The sequence below is a fragment of the Grammomys surdaster genome, unplaced genomic scaffold (genome assembly GCF_004785775.1).
Source record: "Grammomys surdaster isolate TR1022 unplaced genomic scaffold, NIH_TR_1.0 362, whole genome shotgun sequence".
Taxonomy (NCBI): domain Eukaryota; kingdom Metazoa; phylum Chordata; class Mammalia; order Rodentia; family Muridae; genus Grammomys; species Grammomys surdaster.
In genome coordinates this window covers 93695-108229 of record NW_021604781.1, presented here as the reverse complement: position 1 = coordinate 108229, position 14535 = coordinate 93695, and the positions used below count along the sequence as shown (strand labels likewise).

Below are 14535 nucleotides of genomic sequence, written 5' to 3'. Positions count from 1 at the left end.
AAACAGAGACAGAGAGATGCTCTGATCCAACTGTAGCCTCCTCCTTCTACAGGCCATTTGAACCACAGTAAATTTACTCCTGGATTCTACATTCTACTGCTTGGAAAGAAAACTATAAAGTTGAATTTTTTTAAGTCAAACATGAATCTGGGTCAAGGTATTTTTATAAACTGAGACTGTGAACTTTCCTTCAACATGTAGCAGTATTTTAATATACCCAAACTCTGGTTTTTCTCATTGCATTAGAACTCTGTTTTGTCTGGACCTAGCATCTGGAGGTATAGAGATACTTCCTAGTGACATTTTTATCATGAAAAGATATATTGAGGTTGGCTGGGGACATAGCTCAGAGATTAAGGTCAGCTACTGCTCTTCCAGAGGACCTGAGTTCTTTCCCAGAGCCTGTGTCAGTTGGCTCCTAAGCGCCTGAAACCCCAGTTCTACGGGTATTGGGCGCCCTCTTCTGGCCTCTATGGGCACTGCACCCATGTGCACATATCCACACAGATCTCACACACATAATTAAAAATCTTAAAAAAAAATAGTTGTTGAATATTATTGCTTTCTCCCTCAAGAAAATTACCCCAAAATTACCCAAATCATTTATTGTTCATTTAATTGTGTGCATTTCTGATTATTTTCCCAATTCTTTCTTCCTTGTTATTTATTCTTCCTTTGAACATTTCCTGGCATCAAGTCATTAAAATGGGCACCAGCACTCACTAACAGAATACTTTATGACTAGAGAGAATCGTGAGTTACTTAGTGTTGTGCTGAACAGTGGCTCTTTAGGGGTATCCCATCACCACCACCACCACCACCACCACCACCACCACCCCTTTCATGGGGAAATACTCCAGTGATACTACAGACTGGCCCCAGACTTACTGCTTAAAACTCAGAGAGTGGGGCCCTATGATCCACGATTAGCACCCCAGGTGTTTCTGATGTGCAGTATTTAAGGGCTGAAACCAGACATCATACAAGGTTGCTGGTGACATTAACATCTCTGTACCATAGGGACCCTCTGGAGTCATTCTACCACACTGGTGTCAAGCAATCTCCAAGCAGCCCTTGGAGATGAATGTGATATCAGTTTGTAGATTCCTGTCTCATACTGGTTACTGTTTGCAGGTGTTACTAATTCATCAACTTCAACTGAACTCCAGCTGCCATGAGCTCTGAGCCACTGTCACCCGATGTCTGGTGTCCTTCAGATGGAATGCAACTCTGCAATGAAAGTCATTAGCACTGCAGAGTCTAGCCCTTCTCCATTCCTGCTGTCTGTGAGTGGCTGGGCATTCTAGTTGGACTTCATCCAGTCAGCTTGTATATCCATATCTGCCTTCCCTAGTCCAGAGATGGCATACACATGAATGCACATATGTGCATGGATGTGGACATGTAGCTTCACAGTTATTTGGTGGGGGGACACCTTGGCAAGCCTGGGTCAGGAGAACACCTGTGGTATTTTACGCTGAGCCCCAGAAGATCTAGGTCTGTCCCATCTCACCAACATCTCACCAGCCTCATGGCCCTGTGACTTATAGTCCAGAAAAAGCACTAAGCAGCAGTGGTGAGCAGACCCAAGGCAAAGCTTTTCTGGGTTGTACGGCCAACTGGCATGTACCTGTTGCCACTCAGCTTTGAAGCCTGGCATTTTCAGTAGGCCCCTTCATCCTTCTAATCATGACACTGTTTCGGACAGTTTCCTCTATGGAAAGCTTGATGCCGAGAGTCCATGCTCAAGTGCTCAAAATGGCTATTATTGAAGCTGCTCTCTTTTTGTGGGTTTTTGGTCTCAACTACCGAGGTGGTGGCTGGGCTTCCTTCTTGTTCCTAATGTGAGTAGCTAAGATGTGCATTTTTTTTTTTTTTGGTTTTTCGAGACAGGGTTTTTCTGTGTAGCCCTGGCTGTCCTGGAGCTCACTCTGTAGACCAGGCTGGCCTCGAACTCAGAAATCTGCCTGCCTCTGCCTCCCAAGTGCTGGGATTAAAGGCTTGCGCCACAAGATGTGCATTCTAAGATGTGAAGTCATCCCAGGGTTGGGCATGGAGTCCATTACTTATACCCACTGCTGTTGCCTTGCCTCCTGCACAACTGGAGTTTTCCTCTCTGAGCTGCAAGTTCTGATTTGCTAAACTGAGCATGCTCTATGAACCCATCTCAACATTAGATGAGACAAGACACGATAAGTGTTTAACATGCACAGTACAGACAGGTCAGGTGGGTCCAGTATACACTCCCCTCTTTTCAATTAGTTATAGCCCTGTTCTAAGTCCAGATGCCCCCGAATTACACATTTCTGCTTGGATGCTGCTTTCCGTGGTTAATGTGCAATGATGTGCATAGGTACTGTTCCCATCCCTCCCTCCCTTGTCAATTACTAATTGCTCCCATTCTCTTGAGTGAGATTCCCAGATCTCAGATAATCACTTGTGCAACTCCAGGAGTTATGCATTGATATGCTCTTCCATCACAGATAAGGACCAAAGATGGCTGTAGAAGAATGAGGAACCTCTCTAAAGACAGTCCCAGCTCAGATTCAGCAGTGTGATATAAGACCAATGGGCTACAGATGAAGTGTTTCTATGTGTGTGCACATGTGTATGTATATGTGTATGCATGCATATCTATCTATCTATCTATCTATCTATCTATCTATCTATCTATCTGTCTATCTATCTATCTAAGTGTGTTTGGGTATATGCATGTGTACATATATGTCTTCATATGTGTATTTCTGTGTAAATGTGTGCATGTGTGTGCACACATGTGTGTATGTATGTGTGCATGTATGTCTGTGTAAACTGTGTCTGTGTGTACATGCATATGTTTCTGGTTATATGTACATATGTACATATGTATATATGGCTGTGTCTGCATATGCACGCGTAATGTATGTCTGCATGTATGTACGTATGTATGTCTGTGTATGCATGCATGTGTGGATATATGTGTGTACTCTCACTTAGGTTTGGTAATGAAAAACTATTGAGGATGTTTAAAATAAATTTTGCTCTTTTTTTTTGTAAGAAAAAATGAAATACGATTCGAAGGATAGTATCATATTCCAGGATCCAGGCAGCACATACTCAATTTTTCCAAACTTGCATTTTTATATTCTATTTTTCAGGATAGACCATTAATAATTTAGTGATTTTTTCATGACAACGTTCATGGATATTTTGGATCTCTAACTTTAGCTAAAAAATATTTCACCTAGAGTGGTCAAAGCCAGATGACCCATTTGAAAAGTTTCAGTGGAGCCTACAGAGAAGGCTTAACAGTTAACAGCACCGGCTGCTCTCCCAGAGGACTTGGGTTCGGTTCGCAGCAACCACAGGACAGCTCAAACTGCCTGTAACTCCAGTTCCAGGGGATCTGGCACCCTCACACAAACATACATGAAGGCAAAACACTAATGAACATAAATAAATCCTCAAAAGGAAAGGAAAGCATGACCAGCTTTAGTTTCAGTAGATTACCTAAGAAACAAAGGACTTCCTGATGAAACTTGCCCATGTGCACCTTACCTACTGAGCATTTAAAGAGCAATCAGAACAGTTGAGAAACAGCACCTTTAATTGTACTTAATTTTAACCCACTTACATTTAAAGCTACAGCTGGCTGCTAGCTGCTGCGCTGGGAAGAACAGATCTAGGTATAAACTAAATGTTTCATGACAACATCTATAAGAGATTCTTTTCAAAAATTGTTTTATGAGTATGAGTGTTTTATCTGTAATGTATATCTGTGTACCATGTACATGCAGTACCCATAAAGGCCAGAAGGAAGCATCATATCCTCTGGAACTGGAATTACAGATGTCTGTGAACCACCATATGGGTATTGGGGAGAGTCTCTTCTTTGAGAAGAGCAGCCAATGTTGTTATCATTGAACCATCTCTCTAGCCCCAAGAGATTATTTTTACAGTAAACCCAGCAATATTAATTTTGGAAGCCTGATTTCAGCCTCTTGGTCTCCCTTATCACTACCAGCTTGAAGTTAGATACTCCGTCTGTTTTAAGAAAAATTTAACATACAGAGATGTCAAATCAATGTAATAGAAAAGTCTAGAGCAATTGTAACTTTTGATGATAATTGTAACTCTGAAACTTTCACCACGGCCCTTTAAAAATAATAGCCTTTCCCTTCTGTTCTTCCTTTAAATTGAATTAATTTGTAGAAAGTAAAGTGAGCTACAACCATTCCTGAAGGCATTCCTGGTGACAATTCTGGGCTGAGGGCCAGGGCCACTTGTTCCTGCTTCAGGTCTGGCATCCATCTTTGTGCTCCTAAGCTGTGTCTGAAGCTGCTCATTCAGATATGTGAAATGCAGAATTGGACTGGGCTCAAGCTGGCTCCCTGGAGAGACTCCAGGGTCCCTTCTCCCCTGACAATCAACCTCCAAGACAACTTTATTCCCAAGTTTAAGATCTTCACTGTGGCTCTTTAAATTCAAGCAGGAGTCTGGCAATGTTTACTCCAAACACGCCCATTATGTGTTTGTGGAGACCCATAAGTGGATTCAACCTCTTATCACCTGTGCCAGGTGCCACAGGTAGCTTTTCATTTACTACCCAATCCGGGAAAGAGTAGTGGCAAGGACTCCTGAGGGTCAGATGACAGGAAGCCTGTAGGCCAGGGTAGGAGGGATGTGTGGGAGGCCAGAATTGGAAGCAGTGCTGTTAGCCCAGAACCATTTGTATAATGGGAATGGTGGCTAAGATGGCACCAGACCAGGAGGCCCTATGGAAAAGCTGCAAGAGTTTGAGACAAGGACTCTCCTATTTTGTGCAAGATGCTGGGTTCAATCTCCAGTAACAAGGGAAAAGCAAAAAGCCAGACCTCTGGTTTAACAGCAGAGAGAAAGCATCATTAAACCTTGGAATAGTGCCAGGAGGTGGTGGCACACACCTTTAATTCCAGCAATTGGGAGGCAGAAACAGGCAGATCTCTTTGAGTTCAAGGTCAGCTGGTCTACAGAGTGAGTTCCAGAACAGCTCGGGCTACAAAAAGAAACCCTTTGGCAAAAATATCCAAAAAATGAAAACAATAAAAAATAAAGAAGCCTTAAGAAGACTGTGTACATTTTTGTTACATTGTAACAAGAACCTGATCAGAATGTTTTTGTGTAAGCAATTGTAATTATTTTAATGTATTTGATATGTAGTATATTGTGTATTATTTCATTTATGTGTGTGTGTGTGTGTGTACATGCACACACATCACAGCACACCGGTTAAGGTCAGGAGCCTGCTGTCTCCTTTCATCCCTTGAGCTCTGTGGATCATCAGGTTTCCCCTCTGAGAATTGATCTCGATTTAAGAATATTTCCACTTTCCACCACAAAACTTATTCTTTCTACAAGAAATGCAGGGACTGTGGGGTGGAGCAGAGACTGAAGGAATGGCCAGCCAATATCCGGCCCATCTTGAGACCCACCTGATGGACAAGCCCTAATCCTTGAGACTTAATGATACTCTGTTATGCTTGCATGCTTGTTCTCTGAGAGGCTCCACCCACCAGTTGACTCCCACAGATGTAGCCAGTCACAGCCAAACAGTGGATGGAGCTTGGAAATTCAAATGGAAGAATAGCAAGAAGGATTGCATCCCCTAAGCAGATAGGACTACACAGGAAGACCAACAGAATCGGCTAACCTGGACCCTTGGGGCTCTCAGAGTCTGAACCACCAACCAAAGAGCATACACAGGCTGGACCTAGGCCTCCCTGCACATATGTAGCAAATGTACAGCTTAGTCTTCAGGTTGGTCCCAAACAACTGAAACTGGGGCTATCTGAAAATCTGTTGCCTGTATGTGGGATGTGGTCTTCTGTCTGGGCTGCTTTATCTGGCACCAGTGGGAAAGGAACTGCCTAGCCTCTCAGACACATGAAGTGCCAGGGTGGGGGGCACCCTTTCAGAGGAGAAGGGGAAGGGGAAAGGATTGCGGGAGAGGGCGACCAGTGGATGTCAGTGAGCAGTATGTAAAGTGAATTAAGTTAAACAAAAAACCAAAACTCCGGCTGGGGAGATACCGCTGCTAGTAAGGGTACTTGTTGCCAAACCTTACATACAGTCTATGTTTGATCCCTGGGACCCACATGAAGGAAGAAGAGAACTGATTCCTACAAGTTCTTCTCTGACCTCTGCACGTGCCCTGTAGCATGGGTGTCTGCCCACTCCAGATCCCCATCTCTGCTTCCAGAGTGCTGGGATTAAAGGCATGCACCACCAGGCTCACCCGGACTCTTCTGTTTATTTTTTTAATGTCCAGGAGCTGTTAAGCAAAATTCTTCATTTTAATTTGTAATAAATTATTTGAGGGGGTGGTTGGCTGGAGATACAGGGCTCTGCTGCTTAGAACATTTGATTCTCTTCCAGAGGATCCGAATTTGGTTTCCTGCACCCACACTGGACAGCTCACAACTGCCTGTAACCTTCTTCTGGATTCCTTGCTCACCTGGACACATGTGGCAGACATACATAAGTATTTCTGGAGTTAGCTGTATCTCTCACTTTTCTTCAGAACTGGGGTGAGCCAACGAGGTTTAATGTCTGCAGCAAGCAGAAGCAAGTGCCTACCCACGGCTCTGGGAGGGAGGTCACCATCCCATGGTTCATACAGGCATCATTTGATTTTGGTAGAAGCAGGGCCCAGATGTGCTGGAAGAGGGCTTATAAAAAGATCAAACCGTGGCTCAAGCCACACTTCTCAGTGTGTAGGGATTTGATGTCCTGAAAATCTGTGTCTTCTGAGACTCTTTCCAGGAACTTCTGCTGCCATGGGCTGCTCTCCTACCTCCAGGACAGGGACACTAGAACCTTCAACTCTCTCAAAGATCTGTAGGTTATGAAGTCTACCAACCCAAAGGCTGAGGGTGGCATCAAATAACCTATGACCCCGATGGCAAAGTGTCCCTGTCCCTATACTTGCTGCTGCCCAGCTACCAGATGTTCCCACCAATGTGTTACTAACATATCCCTGATTTATTGCTCTTTGCTCTGTTATTATAAAAAGTCACCAAACTGTTACAATACTGTAACATGGCATTTTTTGTAACCTAATGTTCTTAAGCCCCAGTCACTCATATTTGGCTGTAAAACAAATGATTTCTGTGGTTGTCTATACAGCTTGTTGAGGTGGAGGAGCCTTTTGCCCCAGCAGCAGTTACCAGAATATGCCAGAAGCATCTCCCCACCAAGTCAGCAGGCTGAGAGAAAGAGACAGCAGGCTAGCCTCCCACGAAGCCCACGAGAGCCTCCTCATGCTTGGCCTAAAATGACTTCACTATATTCACAGTGGAATATAGCTTCAAAGTAGAAAAAGGAAATGTAGGTGGAATAAAAGGGGGGGGGGACAAATAAGCTGTCACTGTGAGACTCTTCTGCCTCCCTTTTCTTCAGACATTAGTGAGACATAGATACTTCAAATTACTAGATACATAGAAATTCTTGCAAGTTATCAGCAAATGGTACCTAATGGACATAGTGGTTGGTGACAGATCACTCTGAGGCCTGCCGATGCATCTCATCATACGCTAAAGTCCCAAGGATGTACACCATACAGAGAGATGGCTTTACTTACTAAGGAATAATCGGTGACAAAAATCAGGACATTCACACCTGCTTAGAAGCAAAGCATTAGTTTCCTAAAGAGACTCTGAAAAAAACAAAATACCCTCATCAAAGTCATAGATAATTTAAAAAATTATTGAACACAATTAATAATTGACAATTAAGTAATTAAAATAAATAAAATTAGTTAACTATTTAGTTATTAATTGATATTTTCATAAACATCTAAAATGATTGATAGTAATAAATTATCAGGAATAAATTAATAATTAATTGTTAATCAACCCTTAACATATGATTTTTAATTGTTGACCAATAATTATCTATTAATGTTAATTAATGCTTAATTGTTAGCCTACAGTTGATTACTAATGGTCAATAATATTGATTATTATCAATTAATAATTAATTATTTGTTAATTAGTGAATCATTATTGTTGTTATCATTATTATTACTATTACTGTAACAGTTCAAAAGCACTGTTGCTCTTGCAGAAGACCCAGGTTCAGTTCCCAGCACCCACATGGTCGCTCTCTGCCAGCTGTAACCCTGGTTCCATAGAATCAGATGCCCTCTTCTAGCCTCTGTGGGCACTGCACAAATGTGGTGCTATTCATACATGTAGGCAAAAACCTCATAGCACATCAAATTAAACAATTTTTAATTGTGATGTATCAAATTCGGGGTGCAGAGAAGGTCACACTGGAAAGAAATATTAAAGGTTTATGTTAGAAAAGAAGCAGGCTAAAAAACAAAGGAAGTAATAATTTCTCTGAGGAACACTTAGAAGAACAGAAAATAAAGACAAAGAAAGAAGTTGGGATTAGCCAAGACACACATAAGGGACACAAGGGAAAAATACCAAAGAAGTCATGAAAGCCAGAACTCTGACAAAATCAGTAAGAAAGTAAAATTATGAATTAAGATAAAGAATTGTATAGCTCCTAGACATTAAACAAACAAACAAACAAACAAACATCTGGGCATGGTGGTGAATGGCTTTAATCCCAGCATTTAGGAGGCACAGGCAGGGGGATTGCTATGGCTTTGAGGCCAGCTTGGTCTATATAGAGAGTTCCAGGCCAGTCAGATCTATACAACTAGACCTTCTCTCAGGAGCAAAGACCAATTTATGACAACGCTTGTAAATTTTCACAAACAGGATGGAGTCTCAGAGTGCCACAGTTGATGGAAGTGACTATGTTTATGCTCCATTACATCATTTAGGCACCTCAGTGTTCACAAGAGAAGATTGCTCGGATATGGATTTTAGCCAATAAGTTTTAGTCTCTATTGGCTGGCTGTTGACTACACTGGGTGTTTGAGATCCCAGTGTAGTCCCAAGCCTTTCTCAGAGCAAGCTTTAAAGACTAGAAAATCACATCTTGTGTTGACATACTTCAGTTAACAAGAACGGTTAACCAGAAGCAGAACTATAGAAGTCAAAAAGCAAGGTTAGTACAGACTTTCTCTGAACTTTGGACGACAATGGATTAGGCTCTTGTTTTAGTTTTGGCAGGTGATTCTGTCTATATGCTGAGCTTTACGGCATGAACGGTACTGCCATCATGGAATCAGCTGTTTCTGTTACACCAGGATGTAGTTGGTCTGCTTTGATGGATTTTGTCTCTATGTTGGAGATTGGAGCTAATGCTTTAAATCTGTATATCCAGACACTGAAGGTCCTTGTTCCCAATTGGTTTTTGATCAACCACCAAAGATACCAGTGGCCAATGGCTGGGCATGGGGTGGGACACTTAACTTAGAGTTGCACTGGTAGGATGCAGAGAGAGTCACCTGGATGAAGAATGGGGCTCTGTAGCAGCTGGAGATATAGCCAATTGGCCATGTGTGTTTTCAGGTAAGGGGCCACTGGCCACTTCCTCATTGGGCCTGGGATAGCAGGGGAAGGTTTAGGAGTACCCAGCCTTTGAATTAGCCAAGGCATTTTAAAATTAACTGGTGTGTGTGTGTGTGCGTGTGTGTGTGTGTTTTACATTCGAAGATCTGAGATAGCTCTTGGGTGGGTGCATGCATGAGATCCTCTGGGAGCACAAAGTGATTCAGCCAAACACCACAACATCTCAACAGTGTATCAGCAGTAGGAGCTTGTGTTAGTAATATTGTCAACAATGACATTTAATTTGCCCTGAATTTATGTAAAACTATAAAATATGGACAAATATGAACAAGTCCTATCAGAGCATCTGGACTTTTATGTCTCCATATAAGGATACTTGCCCCATCAGTGGCAGCTGGTGTATTCTAAGAGGCACATAATGAAAAATTCCCCTGCAAGAAGAACTGTGTTCAAATCCTACCTGTGTTGCCATCCATGGGGGACTCCAGCAAGTTCCTCAGCTTCTGGGTTCCACTCTTCTCATTGATGTGGGGGGATTGGAGCTGACTAATGAGGGACTGTCCTAGTTCAAGAGCTCTGTGCTCCTTTTTGGATCCTGTAAATGCCCTGTGGGCAACATCTCATGGTTGAAGTGCAGGAAAAGGACTGCTTGGCAAGATGCTGTGTCCTTGTCCAGCTGACTAGGGATGCAGGGAGGGGTTTGTTTGGTGCAGAGGGAAACTTCCGAAAAAGAGGAATCCAAAGAGTTTAAAAACACATGGAGTATCTAGCCATATCGTAATTAAAAAGATTAGAGAAAAACAGATAACTCTGCCTTTCAAAGTCAGCCTTCGGAAAGGCAGGTAGACTCAGCAGAACCCCCATGGTGGCTTGACCTGTAGGGACTGTACTGGGTGTGGGTAGAAGAGGATGTGGGGGCTCCTGAAAAAGAAGAGTACATTATCTTAGGGTGAACCCACATTCCTATAGGTCTTAGATAAATCCCTGACCTGCTGCACTGGCTAAACTCTTTAAATGAAGAAACAGGGCATGTCTCCACCTAGAGATAGATTCCATTTTTGCATTTAAAGTGTTTTTTTTAAAATAATTATTTTATATTTTGTGTGTATGGGTGTGTGGTGGCTAATCTTAGGTAGACATGCGTAGATTGCACCACATGGAAAATAAACTATATCATTTAAGACTAGTAAACAACTCATTTTTATTAATATCCAAACATAAATAAAAAAGCCCAACAATGAAAACAACAATAAGAAAGACTCCAACAAAATAAAAGGAGATATTTTCTCTAAGAAAAAAAAAAGAAAGAAGATTAGCTTAGGCAGGGAACCCTGGCTGGGTGGAGCTTGGTGGATAATTCTCCTAACTATTTGGCAACCTCAGGCAAAGGGACAATGAACTCTGGTACACCTAACCCCACAATGGCAGATAGAAATAGCTGCCTGGCAGCTAGAACAGCCACATCTGCAACCACATCTGCATCCACATTAGCAGCCACATAGATTGCTGCACTGGTAGCCTATCTAGAGGTGATTGTGCGTTAGCTGATGTGGGCAGAGCTTGATCTACAGTCAGAAGCTGCGCTGGTCCAGCTTCTGGCACAAACGGTTCCAGCAGTGCCAGTTCCATGAGCTCAGTGTCCTCTCAGGGTTGCAGGTCTCCCTGTGGCTCTGTCACAGAAGCTGACCTCAGAGTCAGAGTCTCTTGCATCCCAGAGGCCTCCTGCACTGGGGGATCTGGAGTTGTTGCACAATCTAAGGGCAGAAGGAGATGGACTTTTAGTGGAGGCAAACTAGAAGCTTCCAGGATGGGGTGAGCTTCCCCAAGATGGCCTTGATGGTCACACAGGGCTTTTCATGCCAGAGAATCTCAGTCCTCTCCTCACAGTAGGAGATCTTACCTGACTGCTGTCCAGCCCTAGCTTCAGACCAAAGCTCTGGAGAATTCCCTGGTGTAACCCATCACTGAAACCAACTCCTCATTGACAGGCAGACGATCCAAGGCCTTTCCATCTTTCTCAAGCTTTAGCTTTTTGGCCTCCTGCTTCTCCAGCACTGAGAGCAGCTCCCTGGCATTGGTGTCTAGATCTACAGAAGGTACATAGAGTCTCATGTAGTCCATCAGCCGCCTTACCACAGCCACGTCTGGGATTCACAAAAATCCTCAGGGCATTTCTGAAGCCAATGGGACAGAAAGCTGAATATGGCACTTCAGGGAAGAGGAGGTTTGTGGGGCAGTGGGCTATGAGAAAAAACCAGAAAGCTTGGTAGAAAGCGCTGAAGCCCTGGAAACCTTGGTCTGAAGAAGGCCAGTAGGACGGGAGGCCGCTTCGAACTTTCCCAAAGCCATCTGGCTCTCTTAGCTTCCGCTCCCCACAGCCCCTCCCACGGAGAGGTGATCACGTAGAAATAGCACCTTCATGCAAATAAGGCATTCCCAAGCTCTCAAACCAAGCCAATAGGGTACCTGCTTCCCCCCTCCCCCAAACTGTATATATTGCCCAAAGCTCAAAAAGTAAAATTGGGATGTGAGATCTTTCCCGCTGTTGGAGACCTTTGTCGCGGTTCTTCGTTGTCAGCTATCCTGCACACTTCAAAGAGCAACAACATTTCTCCCTTCCCTGTTCCCTGGTTTGGAGCAGTTTGGGCAGAGCTGTAACACCTTTCCCTCCGTGGGCACTCCCAGGCTGCCCTTGGAGAGAGGGAACCAAAAAGAGCTGTAACACTTGTCCACCTTTGGAGGCTGGAGCAGAAGCTCCCCGCCCTCTCAGGCCCAGCTGTCCGAGGCTGCTGTAACGGCGATTCGAGAGGCTACCTTGGCCCTGCCCCGCGCACTGAAAAGCGCACTGAGCTCCAGTTCACGGCCGAGCTCTCCCCTGCTCCTGCCTGAGCCCTGCGCTGCTGCAGCCGGTTTCCTGGACCGGTGTCAGAGCCCGTGCCTCACTCTCCCTGAGCCGGTGCCTGGGACGCCTGCCGCCCGCTCCGGCGCGCCCACGCCGCCGCCCGTGCCCTGCGAACCCCCACGACCCTGCCCAGCATCGGTTGAGTCAGAAGCCTGGCCTTGCATCACCAGCATAGCCGTGAGCCCCATCAGATGACGCAATGGCTGCCAGTCTGTGTGCTGATGGGCATAGTGGTCAGAATTGTGAGACTATGCGTGGAGGACTCCAGACACTTTCTGTCTCTTGGAGGACAGACAGGGCTAACTGGGCTGGGCTGTAGTGGGGATGGATTCTCCCAGGACCCTTCAGCTTCCATCCTTCCCTCTGCTCCTCAGAACCAAGGAGCCCATTGGAGACCTCCTTGTATCTCCACCTGCAGGTAAAGTCTCAGGTACTATCCCTCTAGTGGGAATCCCCAAGGCAGGGCACCTGGCAATTGTTTAGTCCTCAACCCTAGCCCCTGTCCTACTCTACAGATGGGCTCCTACATCTGTCTTCCCTCTCCTATCCTACTGCACAGATGGGCTCTTACCCCTCTCTTTCCCCCAAACCAACTGCACAGATGGGCTTGTACCTCCCTCTTCACCTGAAGCCCACTCACTCCTTTGTTAGCTGGTCCTCCACAGAGTCAGGCCGAAGGATGCATACCTGTGGCATTCCATGAGGGTGTCACCCCTAATGCTTTGTTTCCCCAACCTACTAATAGATCTCAAGGGGGCTACTTGTGTCTAAAGACTCTAGAGAGGGAGCACAGATCCTGGGGACTCTCTGCACTGTTCTGACTTCCATGCTGAAGTCACAGGTCTTCAAAGATCTTCTCACAATGGGTGGAAGCCTAAATGCTCCCTGCCAGGGCTCTTGGTTGGTTCCAGACTTCTTGGATGGCCCCCCAGAGAACCTTGTCTGGTTCCATTAATCCCATATAGGTCAGATAAGGACTAGAACCTTTTATACAAATGGAAAAAGAGCTCTGCCCAAGGCACCAGAAAGGGTAGTGTTTGGCACTCCTTGGGGACAGTGAAAGACACGAACTAGAGTCCCCCAACCCATATTTGGCCATGTCATTTTCCAGGTTCAGATCTGGGACCAACACTGCCAGGGTACAATCATACTTGCTCTATGGAGCACAGAGTCCTGGAGAAGAGCACAGCCCTCCTAAACCTATGTTGGATGTAGCCACTCATGTTTTCATTATCAGGTCCAGCACCTCCCAGGTGGTAGCATATCTATGGTAGACAGTCAAAAAAGGCCAATGGAGAGGTGGTCATGGTTCCACATAGCAGTTGGTAAATAGTGGACCATTACTTCTATGCATTGTGTGCTGTGGTAGTTGAACATGGAGGGCTGTTGCAGAGAGCGTGGCTTCGGTTTATTCTGAAGTCAGACCTAGGAAGGTTTAAACGTGGAAACTCTGAGAGACATCAGCAATCCATTACCATAGACTGAGGAATCAGCAATCCATTACCATAGACTGAGGAATGAGCATAAAGAATATTGCTCAGTGTCTCACAGGAACACACACACCCAGGCAGGGACCTAAGAGGATCAGGGGACCAACCAGAAAGTTCCCTGTTACAGGCTGGCCAGTGTTACGTCAGGATTCCTGTGGGAAATGTGCCAGAATTGTGTCAGAGGGTGTATCCAATGTCTCCAAAGGTGGCCAAGCTAACTACTCCCTTTTTTTTTTTTTTTTTTTTTTTTTTTTTTTTTTGTGGTCTGAGCCACTGGAAGTTTGGAAACAAGAGAACCTCCTGGTCTCTCAAGCACCTCCAGACAAGTAAGTCACGTAAGGCTACTTACAGTTGGCCTCTGGTTACCTGGTAACCAGGATTCTCAGTTCCAGCTGGGCTACTGTTAAGGAAGTGGGGTCACTTCCTTAGGTCCTTCAGTGCGAGCCCCTCCTCAGGCATTTTCTAGGGATTAACAGTTCTTCCAATACTGTCCTTCTATCTTCCCTATGTACAATGACACACAGTGGCATCCATGAGCTCATGCTGTACACTGACCTGGGAATCCTGGCTTCAGGGAGACCCTCAGATTTGATTAGGCAGACAGAAGTTTCCAAACCATCCCCTCTGTACCACAAGCATCCCAGGAAAAAGCAATTTCCCCTTAGGGTCTTCTCACTGTCCTGACCTGCTCCCT

The 14535-nt window shown here is 44.8% G+C and overlaps 1 pseudogene; it reads right to left on the bottom strand.

Annotated features, from left to right (window-relative positions):
• Window positions 1–10815: 10815 nt before the first annotated feature.
• LOC114631415 lies at window positions 10816–13692 on the bottom strand (annotated as a pseudogene).
• Window positions 13693–14535: the final 843 nt, after the last annotated feature.